We start from the raw sequence: 18,966 nt of genomic DNA, 5'->3' as shown, positions 1-18,966 counted from the left end.
GTTTCTTCCTCAATAAAAATTAAGAGTTGACTAAGGTCTCTTTAGGTTAAAATCTATGATCCTGTGAACTTAAACATCTTTTCCAATTCTAGAATTTGGTGTTCTAATATTGTGTTTAAAGGTTCCTTCTAGTTCTAGTATTCTGTTATGTAGTCTAAATTCCTAATTAATAATAATAGCTAGTATTTCATATATGCCAGGTTCTTTACAAATATGGTCTCATTTGATCCTCATGACAACCCATTGAGGTAAGTGCTATTATTATCCCCATTTTACAGTAGAGGAAACTGAGGCAAACAGAGGTTAAATGACTTGCCCAAAGTTACATAGTAGTAAGTATCTGAGGCCATATTTGAGCTCAGGTCTTCCTGATAGCAGGTGCAGTGCTCTATCCACTGTGACACTTAGCTGCCTTAATCCTAATATCTATGTCCTAAGGTCTCTTCGAGCTTTTTGTTCCAACATTTTATCTTTGTAGATCCAGCTCAGACATTCTCTAAACACCAGGGAGAGCAACATAAATGAAGGCAGAGACCAACAAGTTGTATTTAGGGGACCACAAAGAGATAGACTAATTGGTCAAAAAGAATTTATAACGCATGTACTATGTGCCAAGCACTGTGCTAAACTCTAGGGATATAAATGCAAAAGTGAGAGTACCTTCTGTCCAAGAGCTTATATGCTACTATAGCGATACACTATATGTAGGAATAAATACAAAGTGGTTCTTTTGAAGGTGTCCCCCAAAACAATTCTAGTATGTTGAGAAGTCAAAAGAAATGGAATGTACTTTTGGGGAAAACAAGTAATGGATGACCCTCTCCCTTCTACCTCTTCCTATAAATGCCAGAGAGTTTCAATTTCAATGGGATAGGAAAAGGGAAATTTAAAACTTTGGAAGAGGGAGGTCACATGATGAAAAGTGTTTGATGATTTTGGGATCCTAGAATTCAGTGTTAGAGGAGACCTTAAGGATCATGTAGTCTAACTGCCTTATTTGTTTAACCAGATGAGGAAACTGAGACTCAGATAAGTGAGCTCCAAGGTCACACAGGAAGAAAGAAATAGAGGAAGTATTTGAATCTGGGTCTTCTGATCCAAATTAGTGTTCATTCTGCTACCAGCTTTTCCCCTCACAGAAAACTGAAAAAAAATTACTTTCTTATTCTTGAATCATATAGGAAAATTTCTTCCCTTCTTTCCTTAGCAATATATAAGGAAAGGAAAATTCATAGGCAGTGAAGAATCCAGACTGACCTGACTCCCCAAGAGTCCCTCAGTTTATCTGCCCTTTACTGAACCCAGGACAAGACTGCTAAAACCATCATTTTTAAGGAAGGAAAATCTCCCTATCTTTTTATTTGGTCAAACACTTGGAAGTCCTTTGTTTTTAATGATATTAAATTCTGCTTCTGGTATTTACATATGGTAGATTTAAAAGGCAGGAACAGAGGGGATTGGCCAGTTTAAAAAAATGTATTTGGGATATTTTGTTTTTTTCAACTTCAGTGTCTTAAGGCCAAGAATTCAGTAGCCTGAAATAAAGTTTTATTGTACCTAAGCAAGTAATATTAATAAAATGACCCTCCTTGCATTCCACCAAGTTTTAAAAGTCTTCTCTTTCCAATTTTAAAAAATGTCAAAATAATAGTTCAATGGGGCATCTCCATGGCTATAACCCCATCCTTGTAATATATGCTTGTCAGGGTCACTCTGGTGAAAAGAAATGATCTGACATGTTGAGCTACCAAACTGCCTTATAAGGGGGTCATATAATTATAGAATGGTGGAGTTGAAAAAATTGTAGAACATTAAATTTTAGAACATAAAATTAACCAATGATATTTGTATCAACACTTTCAGTTATAGAAGATCTAGAAACTAAGGGGGTTGGTTACCCATCAACTGGAAAATAAGCTCAAGAAACTATGTTATGAATTTAGTGGAATATTTTGCCATAAGAAATGATGGATGTAATAGATTCAGAGAAATATGGAAAGATTTGTGTGAACTGACGCAGAGTGAAGTAAACAGAAACAGGAGAACAATGACACCATGAACACAACAATAAAGTGATGGAAACAACTACAAAAGCCCTGAAAATTCTGACCAAACCAAGAACTAATGAAGACTTCAAAAGACTAATGATCAACTACACACACACACACACACACACACACACACACTCTTGAAAGAGAGGTGATAGACTAGAAGAACAGAATCAGAAAAGTATTTTCAGGCATGGTCAATGTGTTGACTTGTTTTACTCAACTATATATATATTTATAACAAGGGAGAGTTGCTCCTTGGGGAAGGGAAAGAATGTTAATAGATGGCGATAGACATGGGGGCAAAGTATCAATAAAGCATTTTTTTAAAATTGAGAGAAGAAAAATATGGAGAAGGTGACACAAAGCAATTTTATTACTACCATGTTAGATTTCATATGTATGTATGTATATATGTGTGTGAGTATATCTATAATTATCTATCATCTATCTATATTAAACTATGTAACAGAGCTGCTAGGTGGCTCAGTGGATGAGAACTTATAGAATGTTCATAACATATAGAATGTAAGAACCAGAGGAAATTTCAGAAGTCTAGTCCATTCCTTTCATGGTGGGTGAGTGGTACGGCAGTAGTCCAAGCTCCTACTCCCACAGATGAGGCCAGTTTTTTGTGTTTTTTTTTCTTAGAAGGCATTAGAATTGGTCTTGAGCCCTAATTGGCCCAAGACACTAAGCCCCTAATCCCTTCCTGCTGGCCTAAGTAAAAAGTCAACAAGCATACAGTTAGGAGCTCCTCAAGTAGATCAACACAGCAGGGAAGGCAGGGAAGTTGTGCCCATCTGAATCACTACTGCTTGCTTGCTGAATATCCTTTCTCTACTATTGCTAAGTAAAACACTTTTTGTTATTTGTCATGGTCTTCAAGTATCTTATTTCATCTCAGTTTCTAACATGGAGCACCAGATATCTGGCTAGCAACCCCCAGGATGGAGGGGGAAAGGAAGTGAGAAGGGAGTGGAAGAATTCATCATCATAGACCAAGTGGTTAGAGAGGGAGGAATGACTAAGGGAACAAACAGGCAGTTCTGGAAAGGACTGATTCATTGATATAATATCTTCATATGAATATGCAGGTATGTGTGGGCATGTGAGGGTGTGTGTGTGTGCCCTCTCCTCTCTTTCCTCCTTCCATGTATCTCTGTGTTTATATTTGTGTGTGCTTCAACTTGTGGGGGTATCTCTCAGGAAGAGGCTCTGTGATCTATGATGCATAATTTCACAGACTTTTTGAGTTAGAATTTATCTCAGAAGTCATTTAGTTTCAACCTGTACTTAAATGAGAATCCTCTCTACACCATAACCAACAAGGGGTCATCCACCCTTTGCCTGAAGAACTCCAGTGAGGAGGAGCCCATTACTTTTTAAAAATAATATTTTATTGTTCCCCTAATTACATGTAAAAAACAATTTTTAGTATTTGCTGTGGGTTTTTTTTTAAAGTTTTGAGTTCCAAAATCTATCCCTTTCTCTCTTTTCTCCTCCCTCCCTGAGACAGTAAGAAACCTGATATAGGTTAAACATGTGCAATCATGTAAAACGTTTTCATGTTAGTCATCTTGTGCAAGAATACTCAAAGAAAAAGAAAGAAAATGAAAAATAGTATGCTTTGGTCTGTATTCAGATGACATCAGTTCTTTCTCTGGCGGTGGGTAACATTTTTCATCATGAGTCCTTTGGTTTTGTCTTGGATCATTGTGTGCTGAAATTAGCTAAACCATTCACAGTTGTTCATTTTACAGTATTGCTGTTACTATATACAATGTTCTCTTGGTTCTGCTCACTTCACTTTGTATTGATTCATGTAAGTCTACCTAGGTTTTTCTGAAATCTGCCTGCTCATCATTTCTTATAGCACAATAGCATTCCGTTACAATCATATTCCACAACTTGTTCAGCCATTCCTCAATTAGTGGGCATGTCCCCAATTTCCAATTCTTAGCCACCAGTAAAAGGGCTCCTATAAATATTTTTGTACAAATAGGTTCTTTTCCTTTAAAAAAAATCGCTTTGGGATACAGACCTAGTAGTGGTATTGTTGGATCAAAGGATATGTACAGGTTTATTGCCCTTTGGAATCCACTACTTCTTAATGCAGTCCTGTTCTATGTTTGGATAATTCTAATTGTTAGGAAGTGTTTCTTCACATCAAATCTAAATGTGTTTCTATATAACCCATTGCTCCTAGGTCTTTCCTTTGGGGCCAACAGAACAGATCTAATCTCTCTTCCATGTGACAGTCCTTCAGCTGCCTGAAGAAAGCTAATACATCTCCCTTAAATCTCCTCCATGTTAAACATTCTTAGTTTCTTTGACTATTCTTCATTTGGAATGAAAGGGGAGAAGGGAAGGAGGGGGAAAGAGAAAGAAATAAACATTTACATAGAGCCTGCTATGTGGCAAGCACTGTGCTAAGCAATTTTACTAATACTACTTCCTTTGATTATCACAATAACTGTATGAGGTAGGTGCTATTATTCTTCCCATTTTTTACAGTTGAGGAAACTGAGGCAAATGAGGTTAAATGACTCACCTAGGGTCATAGAGCTAATAAGTGTTTGGGGCTGGATTTGAACTTAGGTCTTCCTGACGCCAGACCTAGCACTCTATCTACTGTACCTCTCAAGTTCCTTCACTATTTTGGTTGTACTTCTGTGGACAATTTCTCAGTTATCAATGTCTTCTCTAAAATGTGATACCCAGAACTGAACAAAAAACTTAAGATGTGGTCTGACCAGGGCAAAGATACTATTGTACCATCACCTCCTTATTCCTGAACACTAGACCTCTCAATACAGCCTGATATTGCATTAGCTTTCATGGCTGCTGTATCCCACAGTAGATCCACTGAGTTTACAATCTGTATTGGCAGCTAGATGGTACAAGGGATAGAGCCCTGGGCCTGGAGTCAGGAAGACCTTGGTTGAAATCTGGCCTCAGAAACTTACTAGCTTTGTGACCCTGGAACAGTCACTCTGTTTTCTTGTTTCCTTAGCTGTAAAAGTGGGAATAATAACAATACTCATGTCCCAGGGCTGTCATGAGGGTCAAATGAGATAATATCTCCAAAGTCTTCAGCACAGTACCTTGCCTATAGTAAGTGCTATATAAATGATTATTCCTTTCCCCTTTGTACTGGGCACATAAGATGACTGGGTCTGCAATATGTTCGCTTCTTATCATGTGTATTCTAATTCTTCAGTAATTATCCCATTCAGTTATTAAATTTGGTCATTTGTGGAAATCTGCCCAGGCCTCCCCATTTCCACACCTCACCCTCACTCCACTGTCCCCTGATTAATTGTCCAGGGCTTACAATCAGAAATTTACTCAGCCAGCTCATTGGCATTGCCTTAATAAGGACTTTCCACAAGGATGAACTATGTCAACAAACAGGTAAGCCTCAATGAAAAGATAAGTCGGGTGTTGCCAAGAGAAAGATGAAACAGCTCTGCAATAGTTTAGGGAAGCCATTCAGCCCACAGTAACAAGATTGTGTGATGCCTTAAATCTCTACCCATCAGAAGCTGATTGTATCTACAGAGACAGGCACAAACTGGCATTTAGTATGATTCTGAAAAAATTAGGAGATAGAAACAGCTCAATGAAGGGACCCCATCAGCCTGGACATGAAGATACTCAACTTTCAATGTTACAGTCCCAATGAGTGGAATTTTAGCGTAGTGCCTAGCACTTCATATGATTTCCCCACTCTTACCTTCCTTGCTTTACTTTGATCCCATTTTGTTATAGCAGTAGTTTTCCAGCCTCACCGGGTAGACATCTTTACTCTCCTGTAGCCCCTTTTGGTAGTACAAATAGCTTCTCAACACCACACAAATAGTACTGTTGATTTAACATAAGCCCTTCTATGTAAGATCAGGGGCATTTAGGTGGTGAAGTAGATAGAGCAGTGGGCGGCACTGGGTGTGGAATCAGGAAGACTCATCTTCATGAGTTTGAATCTGGCCTCAGACACTTACTAGCTATGTACCTCTGGGAAAGTCTCTTAATCCTGTTTGCCTCAGTTTCTTATCTGTGAAAAGAGCTGGAGAAGAAAATGGCAAACCACTCTAGTATCTTTGCCAAGAAAACCTCAAATGGAGTCACAAAGAGACTGAAAACAACTAACCACAGTCATTCACAGTTTCTTATATGATCCGCTACCCTGTTTTTCTCTGTATCTTGAAATATTTTGATAATTAACAGAAATAATAGGTGATATTTATATACTACAGCGCTTTATAGATTGCAAAGTATTTTACATACATTCTCTCATTTGACACTCATGGTACGCTCTTCTTGTGACATTTTTTAAAAGTCAGAAAAAAGAAGTCTTAATGCTGTGAGGGAAATATTACAGGCATGTCATCCACATTTAATAGATAAGGAAATTGTGAGTCAAGGTGATTATGTGACTTTCTGGACAGAATAAGGCTACAAAATGTTGGAGATAAGTCAAAGTCCTTTACTCTTTGCAATATATCATGCTGCCTCTCCTATACTGGAACAAGACAAGAAATTATAGAATTTTAGGATCAGAAGGGACCTTAGAACATAGATCTTAGAGCTTAGGCCATTTGAACTTAAACCCAGAAGAAACTTTAAGATGAAAGCTATTGAGGCAATGTTTTGTGATGACCAATTTTGAAAGACTTATTTCTTCTAAGCAACGCAATGATCTAACACAGTTCCATGATGAAAAAATGCTATCCACATCCAGAGAAAGAACTATGGAGTCTGAATGCAAATCAGACTCTCTCTCTCTCTCTTTTATTTTCTTTCTCATGGTTTTTCCTTTTGGCTCTAATTCTTCTTTACAACATGACTAATGCGGAAATATGTTTAATATGATTGTACATGTATAGCCTACATCAGATTGCACACTGTCTTGGGGAAGGGGGAGGAGGGGGAGAAAATTTAAAAATCAAAATCTTATAAAAGTGAATGTTGAAAACTAAAAATAAATAAATATTTTTTTAAAAAAAGATGAAAGCTGTTGAAATGGAGAGTCAGGAAGACCAGAGTTTTAATTCTGCCTCAGATATGTACTAGCTGTATGACCTTAGGTAAGTCATTTTATTTCTCTCAGCCTCAGTTTCCTTATCAATAAAATGAACATCTATGTGCTAGAGTTGTGAATATGAAACGAGATGATACTTATGAAGTGTTTTGAAAACTTTGAGATGCTATATAAGTGATGTTGTTATTGTTATTACACCAAACTGCGTCTCACCACCTCTAGCTCATGTCACCAGGGAGGTCATTGTACTTATCCGAGGTAAGACACTGAATAAAGGGGTCAAAGCGGGGACATTCTTTTGATTCCCTGCATGATGTTTGGAATCAAGTTTGCCCCACAAGGTACAAGAATGGTGCCAAGTTCTCCGTCAACAAAAATCCAAGCAGTCTTCAGGGCAAATTTTTGGAATGGACTTTGATCCAGATGGATGCCTGCATACTGTTTTGGCTATCTGGACAACCTGGATGAGCTGTCCAGATTAAGTTTCCATGGAAAACAGTGGTTCCAGGCAGCTAAGGGCCATACCTCAGGGGAGATGGGATTTTTTTTCCATTCTAAACAGAGTCATCCTTCTTGACAGCTGAATGTGAACAGTTGTGTCCAGTCCAATTAAACAAGTCATCCAGAGCCAACCAACAGAGCCAGCAGGCAGTGGCTGGATAGTCTCCCAGTTAACAAAGGGAGGTGTTTCAACACAGAATGGCAGGGCTGGAATGAAGAACATAGCATGTTAGAGCTAGAAAGGAGCTTAAAACATATGATTTAGAACTGGTGGGGATTGAATTGGGTTGTAAAGTCTACAAAGCGCTTTCCTGACAACAACTCTGTGAAGCAGGTGGTGTTACTATCTCCATTTTAAAGGTAAGAAAACTGTGGTTCCGTGAAGTTGTCATTAGCCCAAAATCACACAACCGAGCAGCTAAATGGCATGGTGGATAAAGTACTGGACCTAGAGTCAGGAAGACCTTAGTTCAAATTCTGACTCAGATACTCACTAACTGTGTAACCCTAGGAAAGTCATTTAACCTCTGTCAGTTTCCTCCTGTTCATAAAATGAGAATAATAATAGCACCTACTTCTCAGGGTTGTTATAAGGATCAAATGAGATAAGATATGGACAATGTTTTGAGAACCTTAACCATGCTACGTAAATGCTAGTTATTATTGATGTTGTTTTTGGGAGCCAGTATTTGAATCCAGACTGAAAACCCAGTGTTCTTTCTACTTTGCTGTGCTATACTCTCAACTAATGCATCTCCCTCATTTCACCGATGGTCTTGCATAACACAGATGTCTCGTTAGAGCTGATGAGAACTTAAAGAAGGTTCATAACACATAGAGTGTTAGAACCAGAGGGAATTTTCATCCTTCAAAAGGTAGAAGAACCAACAGGGAGAATTCTATTCTGGATTTCACTAAAAAGAAGGTAGGGATTATGAAAACGTTAGGAAAAGTGACCAACTTTTTGCAGAGTTTGTGATAGAGGAAAGGAAATCCAGTCATAGTCTAAGATGCATCCTACATTTTAGGAAATCAGATTTCAAAAGGTTCAGAGGAAAGATAGGTAGGATCCTCCAAAGTAAGATGCTAGAGGCAGCATAGGTAGAATTATGGATAGAGTGCTGGACTTGGAAATTATGAGAGCTGAGCTCAGATCCTGCCTCAGAAACTTCATAGCTGCATGACCCTGGGAAAGCCATTTAACCTTTCTCAGCCTCAGTCTTCTCATCTGTAAAATGGGGTGATAATAACAGCACCTCCCTCGCAGGGTTCTTGTGAAGATCAAATGATATATACGTACACACACATATATGCTGTGTGTGTGTGTGTGTGTATACAACTTTGCAAACCTTAAAGTGCTATATAAATACTGGCTATTATTATTGTTGCAGCTAAATGGCTCGTGGATAGAGTGCTGGACTGACAATCAGTAAGACCTCAAATCTAGTTCAGACACTTACCAGCTGTGTGATCCTGAGAAAGTCACTTAACCCTGTTTGTCTCAGTTTCCTCATATATAAAATGAGCTGAAAAAGGAAATGGCAAACCACTCCAGTATCTTTGCCAAGAAAACCCCAAATGGGGTCACAAAGAGTTGGACAAACTGAATGAGAACAACAACAATTATAACTGTCAGGGGAAGTCAACCAAACAGGATGGGAGATGCTCAAAAATAAAATTCTAAAAACTCAAAGAGAAACAATTCCAATGAAGAAAAAAAGGATTTGCTGAAGAAGCCAATGTGGATGCACAGTAGATTTATCAACCAACCTAGGGTGATGTATAGTAGATGGAAAAAGGCCAAACAAGAGAGGATGAATAACTGAGCATGGTGCCGTCATGTAAAAACAGTGTAAAGAATACTAAGGCTTTGAATGAACTAAAGTTGTTGGAGGCAGCTAACAATTTCAACAAAATGGGGGCAGGGGGAAGTCATATAAGGAGGAAAAGCAGGATCAAAGAAGGGATTGAGCTTTTCCTTTCCTTGGGATGGATGTTATGATGATAAGTGACGACAAAGAGAAGACAGAACTGCTCAATCCTTATTTGCCCCTCCTTTCTCTGTTGAGGAGAGTGAACTTTGCACTGGAAATAGTAGAACAAAATATCACTAACACGGAATTGATATCCAAGATAAGTCAGGAAATTTTGAGAGTTTAATTGTACTTTGATATGTTCAAACCAGTTGGCCTAAATTAACTCTTTTCTCTGAACACTGAAAGAACTGGCAAGTGTCATTGTTGAGCCCATCAGTGATATTTGAAAGATCAAGGAAAGTGGGCAAGATACCCAATGTCTCAATTTTCAAAGAAAAGGTTGGAGAACCAGATTGAAATTTAGCCAAAAAATAGAGTTCATGAATGAAATAGTTGAAAAATCAAGAAAGGGAAGTGATGATTACAAGATAGTAAGGGTGGCATGAAGAAAAATACCATCTACCTTCAGAAAGAGAAATGATCAACTCTGAGTGCAGATTGAAGTGGACTTTTTTCACTTTATTTTTCTTGCCTTTTTCCTCCAACATGGCTAATATGGAAATACATTTCTCATGATTTCATATGTATAATTCATATCATATTGTTTGCCTTCTCAATGAATGGGAAAGAGTTGGGAGAGAGGGAAAGAATTTGGAACTCCAAAATTTCAAAAATGAATGTTGTAAATAAATAAAAAGTGTTAGAGGTGGGTCTAGTGGCAGACACCCTGATAATTCAGATTTAATATGGGGATCTAAATGAGACACTTAAAAGCTATTGAGCAGTTAACTAAACAAGGTTTACTTAGCCCTAACATAGCAAGGAGATGCAACAAGGATATAATAGCACTTATGTTCTATAGACTCTGCCAATTTCATCTCTGTATGAAAGTGAATCAGATCAGTAGGGCAGAGATAGCTGAATGTGAACAGTTGTGTGGAAGTCTACCAATTGGAGGGGTCCCAACTCCATTTGGAGGGGATATTTTTGCATGCCTTTAAGTGACCAGGAAGCCTCATCATTGGCAAAAAGCCAATCAGTTCTTGGGGAGAGGTTTGTTGCCTTTTAGAGAAAAGTAATCCCTGTTTGTGGGTGAAGAGGAGAACCCTGGTAGATATTGGTCCTATCACACAAAAAGTCACCATAACTTCATCAAAAATTGGCCATTCCAGATTAACTTCATTTCCTTTTTTTTTGAAAAAAAACAAAAAACAAAAAACGGTATTACCAGACTAGTAGGTAAAGGGAATACTTTCAATATATTTTACCTAAATTTTAGAACAGCTTTTGATAAAGTATCAGAAACTATTCTTGGAGAAGATGGTGAAAGAAAACTGGAGGATAATACAATTGGATAAATAATTGGTGAGATAACACATTAAAAGGTAGCTGTCTCTTTCCTGGTGGCAAAGAATTGGAAATTGAGGGGATGTCCATCAACTGGAGAATGGGTGAACAAATTGTGATATATGATTGTGATGGAATATAGCATAATGCTGTAAGAAATGATGGGCTAGATGCTCTCAGAAAAACCTGGAAAGACTTACATGATCTGATGCAAAGTGGAGTAGAACCAAGAGAACATAGCAATATTGTAAGATGATCAACTGTGAATGACTTAGCGATTCTTAGCAATACAATGACAACTTTGAAGGCCTTATGATGAAAATTACTATCCATCCCCAGAGAAAGAACTGATGGAGTCTGAATACAGATTGAAGTATGCTTTTTTTTTACTTTCTCTATTTTTCTTGAGTTTTTATATTGGTCTATATTTTCTTTTACAACATGACTAATATGGAAATATGTTTTGCATGACTATACATGTATAACATATCAAATTGCTTACCTTCTCAATGAGAGGGGTGTAGAGAGAGGGAGAGAATTTGGAACTCAATTTTTAAAATGAATGTTAAAAATTGTTTTTATGTGTAATTGAGAAAAATAAATACTAAATTAAAAAAAGAGTAGGTGTCAATTGTTGAATGCCAAAGTGTTAGCAGAAGAATCCCAGGGATCTGTGCATGTCCCTGTGCTATTTAGCATTTTTACCAGTGACTTGAATAAAAGCACAAATGAAAAGGTCATCCATCAACTCTGTACATGATTCAAAGCTAGAAGGAATAGTTAACATGCTGGGTGACAGAGTCAGGAGATAAAAGGGCCAGATCTTGACAGGTTAGAAAGCATTGGGCTAAAATGAATATGATGAAATTCAATGAGGATAAATATAAAGTCTTATGCTTGGGGAGGCACAGTTTAGTAGTTGTTCTAAAAAAATAAAGATCTGAGCTTTTTAGTGGACCACAAGTTTAATAGAAATAGTTGTGATGTGACAGCCAAAAAAGCTAATATGATCTTGGGCTGCATTAAGAGAGACATAGCTTCTAGGACTAAGGACTAATATAATTCCATATACTTTTCCCTCTTCAAGCCTCATCTGGTGAATTGTATTCAATTCTGAGTACCAGGGTTTAAGGAGGATATCAATAAACTGAAGAGTATCAAGGGGAAGACAACCAGGATAGCAAAAGGCCTTGAGTCCATATCAAATGGGGATCCATTAAAGGATCTAGAGCTTTTATCCTGGAGAAGATTTAGGGAGGACATGATAGCTGTGTTCAAGTATTTGAGGGGCAGCCCCATGGAAAACAGATTAGACTTGCTGCACTTGGACCCCCAAAAAAGAGTTAAGAGCAATGGTTAGAATTTGCAAAAAGATCAATTTACATTTTTGTGTCATGAAAAACTGTTGAACAATTAAAGCTGTCCAAAAATAGATTGGGCTGCCTGAGAAGTGGTGAGGTCTTCGAGGAGAGGCTGCATGACCACTTGTTGGGTAATTTAGGATGGGGATTCCTTTCATGTTTGGTTTAGAGTAAGTGACTGTTTCAGTCTCTATGAATTCTTAAGTTCTATGATTCTCATCCTGTGTAATGATTGTTTGTATCCTTCAAAAAATCAGAGTCTCCAATGTGTTTGGGGGCCTTCCTGTACATTTCTTAACAGTTGGTTGATACTAGTGAAGCTCACAAGCTGACCAATAATGACCCTTCACTCTCATTGTGTGGCCAACCCAAGTCCTTTTCCGTTCATTCCTCACTCTATCTTTGTGCTGCTTCTCCTGTACTATTTTTGTTGGTAATGTAGTATAGCGTGCTCATGTCACACATGCTCTTGGCATGACCCTCTACCTTAAGTCTTGAGACACTGTGGTATTCCATGTGGTATTCTATTATTGTCACGCAGCATCACTGGAAGAATATTAATTTGTTTCGGAGAGAACCCCGTGGTCAATAAAAACGTTGTTCAGAATAAGACTTCCCCTTTCCTCTTATTGTTTATCTGGTTTTTTTTTGTGATGCTAAAATTCTTTAGAGTGTAATTAGAAAGACTGATTGGTTCAAAGCTGTAACTTTTGTTGACCCCTGCTACTGGAAACTCTATAAAACACTACACTTCACCAAGCCCATTATGTTACCTTGTGTTTGAAAGAGGACTGGTTCCCCATGGAAAATAAAATGGACAAATTTCATTACACAAAATTGAAAACCTTTTTGCACAAGCAAAATCAATGCAGTTAGCATTGGAAGGAAAACAATTAACTGGAGAAAAAATCTTTGTGGCAAATTTCTCAAATAAAAGTCTAATATAGAAGTTATACAAATATTTAGGAAATTGATACAAATATCTAAGAATGACATCTAGTTCTCAATAGATAAGTGGTCAAATGATCAGAACAGGAAGGTGCTTTTCAAATGGAGAAATGCAGATAATCAACAACTAAATTTAAATATGCTTCAAATAAGAGAATGCTTCAAATAAGAAAGTAATAAGAGAAATGAAAATTTTTAAAACTTGTGCTTTGTGATTTTGCCTCATATCCACCAGATTGGTAAAGATGGCAAAAGAGGAAAATAGCGGTTGTTGGAGGCCTGTAGAAGGACTGACCCTCTAATTCACTCTTCATAGATCCTTGAAGTGGTTTGGCCAATCTGGAAAACAATTTAGAGCTATATTTAAAAATTCACAGTGTATACTCTTTCCTTTAAGCCAGGAGTACCACTATGAGACATATACACCAAAGAGGTTAAAGACAGAAGAAAAAGATTCATATGTATAAAAATATTATTATATTAATAATATTATCATATAACAGCACCTTTGGTTATGGCACAGAAATGAAGCAAAGTAGGTACATATCAGTTGAGGAATGACTGAACAAATTGTGGTATATGAATATAATGGAATATTATTATGTCATAATGAACATGACAGATTCAAAGAAACCTGGGGAGACTCATATAAATTATATGAGATGCAGAGTGAAGTGAACAAAACCAGAATAACAATTTACATGTTTACATGCAATAATGCAAAAGAAAGCAATTTTGAAAAACTTCAATACAGTGACCAATGATGACTTCAGAAACATTAAACATAAGTCAATCAATTCATCAACAAACATAAGTGCTTATTATGCTCCAGGCTCTGTGTAAATGTTAGGGATACAAAGAAAGGCAAAAACAATCCCTGCTTTGAAGAAACTTACATTCTAACAGGGAAGATAGTAAGTACACACACAATAAATTTACAGTAGAGGGAAGATAGCCTTAGTGGGCTTGATAGATATGGGGGAGGAGAAAGAACAGAGAATAAATAAAACATTAAAAAAGTAGTAAGAAGAAAATAAAAAGAGGTCCCAAAGAGCACAGGGCAATTTTGTTATAATTTTATTAAATTAAATTTATACTTAAAAAGTGGACTCAGCAGAAATTTATAGTTTCACCTACAATCTTCTTTTTTTCGTTCTTCCTCATGTATTGAAAGGTTTGTGTATCTTGATGTTTGCAAGTATATAATAAAAAAAGAAAACTTTAATAGAAAAATTTTAAATTTAAAAAAATATTTCAGAATTGAATCTAGAGAATATTCCCCAATGTCAGTAGACTTTATCTTTTTTTTTTAATAACATAGTGTTGTTTATTACCATCCTACAATATGGGTTTTGTGGTCTGCTTACATTCTGGTCTTTTAATGAGCTTCCCATAATTCCCTACAGTTATGCTGTCTTAACTTTCCCTCAAGTTTCCCAAGGCACCCCCAAAAGAAGGCTAGTTCATTGTGCTAGTTTTTTCATGATACAGAGAAGAGAAAATGAAAGGCATGCTGTATTAGCAAGAGCACCGGGAGGCAGGCTGGCACAGTAGCAAGAGTAGTAGATTGGGTATAAAAAGACCTAGGTTTGAATCCCACTGCTGCCAATTATTACCAGCATAACCTTTGTTATTTTTGTTGTGTGTGTTTTTTTAAAAATTTATTTATTTATTTTTAGTTTTCAACATTCACTTCCACAAGATTTTGAGTTCCAAATTTTCTCCCCATCTCATCCCTCCCCCCACCCCAAGATGGCATGCATTCTGAATACCCCTTCTCCCAATCTGACCTCCTTTCTATCTCTCTCCCCTTGTCTTATCTCCTTCTCCTTCTATTTTCCTGTAGGGCAGGATAGATTTCTATACCCCATTTCCTGTATATCTTATTTTCCAGTTGCATGTGAAAACAATTTTTTTTAACTTTTGTTTTTTAAAACTTTGGGTTCCAAATTCTCTCCCTCTCTCCTTCCCCACCCACCCTCATTGAGAAGGCAAGTAACTCAATACAGGTTATACATGTGTAGTCATGCAAAACACTTCCATAGTAGTCATGTTGTAAAAAACTAAGTATATTTCCCTTAATCCTATCCCACCCCCAATTTATTCTATTCTCTCTTTTGACCCTGTCCTTCCTTAGAAGTGTTTATTTCTGATTACCCCTTCCCCCAATCTGCCCTCCCCTCTATCATCCTCCTGCTCTCTTGTCCCCTTCCCCTCCTATTTTCCTGTAGGGTAAGATAGATTTCCATACCCAATTGAGTGTGTATGTTATTCTCTCCTTAAGCCAAATCCGATGAAAATAAGATTCACTCATTCCCTCTCACCTTCCTCCATTTCCCCTACTTTGTAAAAGACTTTTCTTGTCTGTTTTAGGTGAGATAATTTACCCCAATCTACCTCTCCCTTTCTCCTTCTCTCCATATAATCCTCTCACCCCTTAATTTTATTCTCCAGATATGACCCCTTCATCTTCAACTCACCCTGTGCCCTCTATCTATCTATCTATCTATCTATCTATCTATCTATCTGTCTATACATATACCTACATATAATTTTTTCCCTCCAACTACTCTAATACTGACAAAGCTCTCATGAGTTACAAATATCATCTTTCCATGCAGAATGTAAACAGTTCAACCTTAATAAGTCTCTTATGATCTCTCTTTCCTGTTTACCCCTTCATGTTTCTCTTGAGTCTTGTATCTGAAAGTCAAATTTTCTATTCAGCTCTGGTCTTTTCATTAAGAATGCTTGAAAATCCTCTATTTCACTGAATGTCCATTTTTTCCCCCTGAAGGATTATGCTCATTTTTGCTGGGTAGGTGATTCTTGGTTGTAATCATATCGCCTTTACTCTCTGGAATATTATATTCTAAGCTCTGTGGTCCCTTAATGTAAATGCTGCTAAATCTTGTGTTATCCTGATGGTGTTTCCACAATACTTGAATTGTTTCTTTCTGGCTGCTTGCAATATTTTCTCCTTGATCTGAGAACTCTGGAATTTGGCTACAACATTCCTAGGAGTTTTTTCTTTGGGGATCTCTTTCAGGAGGTGATCAGTGGATTCTTTCAATTTCTATTTTGCCCTGTGGTTCTAAAATATCAGGGCAGTTTTCCTTGATAATTTCTTGGAAGATGATGTCTAGGCTCTATTTTTGATCATGGCTTTCAGATAGTCCAAATAATTTTTAAATTATCTCTCCTAAATCTATTTTCCAGGTCACTTGTTTTTCCAATAAGATATTTCACATTTTTTCCTATTTTTTTATTCTTTTTTTATTCTATCATAAAGTCACTAGCTTCCAATTGCTCTGTTCTAATTTTTAAGGAAGTATTTTCTTCAGTAAGCTTTTGAACTTCCTTTTCCATTTGGCCAATTTTGCTTTATAAGACATTCTTCTCCTCATTGGTTTTTTGGACCTCTTCTGCCATTTGAGTTAGGATATTTTTTAAGGTGTTATTTTCTTCAGTATTTTTTTGGGTCTCCTTTAGCAAGCTGTTGACTTGTTTTTCAGGATTTTCTTGCATCACTTTTATTTCTCTTCACAGTTTTTCCTCTACTTCTCTTACTTGCTTCTCAAAATCTTTTTTGAACTCTTCCATGGCAGGGGACCAATTCGTATTTTTCTTGGAGGCTTTGGATATAGGAGCTTTGACTTTGTTGTCTTTCTTCTGGTTGTGTGTTTTGATCTTCTTTGTCACCAAAGTAGGATTCTATGATTTGACTCTTTTTGCGCTGCTTGCTCATGATCCCAAACAATTACTTGAGTTATTAACTCTGTTAAGGTAGGGGTCTGCTTCAAGTGTGGAGAATGTTCTATCCCAAGCTTTGAGAGTTTTGTGTAGCTGTTGTCAAAGATACTTCTAGGGACCTGTAAATTTTTAGTTCTTCCAAAGTGCTATGATCAAAGTCAAGCTGTTTACTCCTTTTCTGGTCTGTGTTCTGGTCTATGAGTGACCACAAGCACTCTTTTCTGTCTTGGAACTGTGAGGAGGATTCCTTCTGCATCTCCACTACAAGCTCCACCATGCTAGTGCTCCTCCTTGCCCTAGGATTGCCACCCAAAACTGCGACCCAGATACAAGCACAGGCAAAGCAAGAGAATGCTGCACCAGCAAAGAGATCCCTGAAATCCCCCTCTGATCAGCCACTTGATTCCCCCTCAGGCTGTGGGTCAGAAGCTCAGGAGGCAACCACCTCCCCGGTGCCACACTTAGCCCTGGGGGGACTGGAGCTGGGGCCATGCTTCTCTCTCACCACAGACATAAACTTTTCCTACTGACCTTCTAAGTTGTCTTTGATATTCATGAGCTGGAAACCACCATAGCTGCCTGTGATTCAGTCCTTTGAGGCCTGCTCCAGGTTTGCTGAGGCCTATGCGCCCAATGCGAAAATGCACTCCTCTCCCAGACCAGTGGGATATATCTTTCCTATCAACCATCCAGGTTGCCTTGGGCTGGAAATTTGTTTTACTCTGTCTTTTTGTGGATTCTGCTGCTTTAGAATTTGTTTAGAGACACTTTTTACAGGTATTTGCATAGGTTTGGGGGTGAGCTCAAGCAAATCACTGCTTTTACTCTGCTATCTTGGCTCTGCACCCCCCCAATCCCCCATCAGTAGACTTTAGACTGAACTCTGTCACTGAGAATCTTGCCCATCAATCATCCAGCCCTCCCAGGATAAGACTCTACCACCCAAATCCCAGCTTCTATCTTTGCCCCCAGAGCATTCTTCTGAATGACCCACCTTGCACAGCCACTGCCTAATTTCTGACCTGGAGTCTAGACTCTGAATATGGCCTTACCTTCTGCTACTCTTGCTTCCTATGAAGCAGGCCTCCTGGGGCTTTCCTGTACACAGCTACTTATCAGGAAGTTAGACCTCAAGGAAGGCAAGTGAACAGTCTATTCACTTTTCTCCCCTCAACAGGCCTCTCTCCAGGGGGCAGCTAGGTGGCGCAGTGGATAGAGCACTGGCCCTGAAGTCAGGAGTATCTGAGTTCAAATCCGGCCTCACTCACATAACACTAGCTGTGTGACCCTAGGCAAGTCATTTAACCCCATTGCCTAGCAAAACAAACAAACAAACAAACAAAAACCAGGCCTCTCTCCAAACACTGACACTCTTCTAGGACTCATTCCTCAATGGTTAGCATACTCCTACCCGCTTATACTCTCCCTATGTCACCAATTCTTTTCCCCCAACTACCAATGTATAAAGCCCAGTACCAGTGTACAACTGCCTATTCCCTTAAACCCATCCACTGCAATCATACTCCACACTAATGCCCTGCTATGGATCTCTCCATAGTCTCTACTGTGCCCTCTGCTCTATAAACAAACTTCCTTTCATCTTTCATTCTTTGCATCTTCCAGCACAGATTAAGACTTCGCTCCCTCTTGATAATATCTTTTCCTTTGCTACCCTGTCTAGCACTGGCTAGACTTTCATACCTCTCAACTTTGTTGATCATGATGGCGGAATCAGAATACTCTGTGCTCCCTATTTCCATTTCCAGACTCTTCCCCTAACACTATTACTCAGCAATGTCTCCTCCTTTGAGATTTGTGATATATACATACATCATCTAATGGAGATCTTGATTGCTTTTATCTTATTGATCCTCAGAACATTCTCATTCCTTCTTTAATGAGTTCCATGTCTGACTTATTGTCTCTTTCTCCACCTCAATTCCTGCCCTCATTCTAGGAAACTTTAAAATATATGTTGGTGCTTACTT

The 18,966-nt window shown here is 38.0% G+C and overlaps 1 long non-coding RNA gene across 2 annotated transcripts in view; it reads left to right on the top strand.

The window, feature by feature from the left end:
* The window catches only part of LOC110211339 (uncharacterized), a 33,258-nt gene that overhangs the window by 391 nt on the left and 13,901 nt on the right, over positions 1 to 18,966 (top strand). Inside the window, exon 2 of one of the 2 annotated variants that reach the window (XR_013484775.1) lies at positions 7,059 to 7,138. The exons of the other annotated variant lie outside the window; for it this stretch is intronic. This is a non-coding gene — a long non-coding RNA (uncharacterized LOC110211339). The remainder of the gene's footprint in view (positions 1 to 7,058; positions 7,139 to 18,966) is intronic. 2 annotated transcript variants of the gene reach the window in all.

This window comes from Phascolarctos cinereus, unplaced genomic scaffold (assembly GCF_003287225.1).
Source record: "Phascolarctos cinereus isolate Bilbo 61053 unplaced genomic scaffold, phaCin_HiC Scaffold_2;HRSCAF=192, whole genome shotgun sequence".
Taxonomy (NCBI): Eukaryota; Metazoa; Chordata; class Mammalia; order Diprotodontia; family Phascolarctidae; genus Phascolarctos; species Phascolarctos cinereus.
This window is presented reverse-complemented; position numbering and strand designations above follow the sequence as displayed.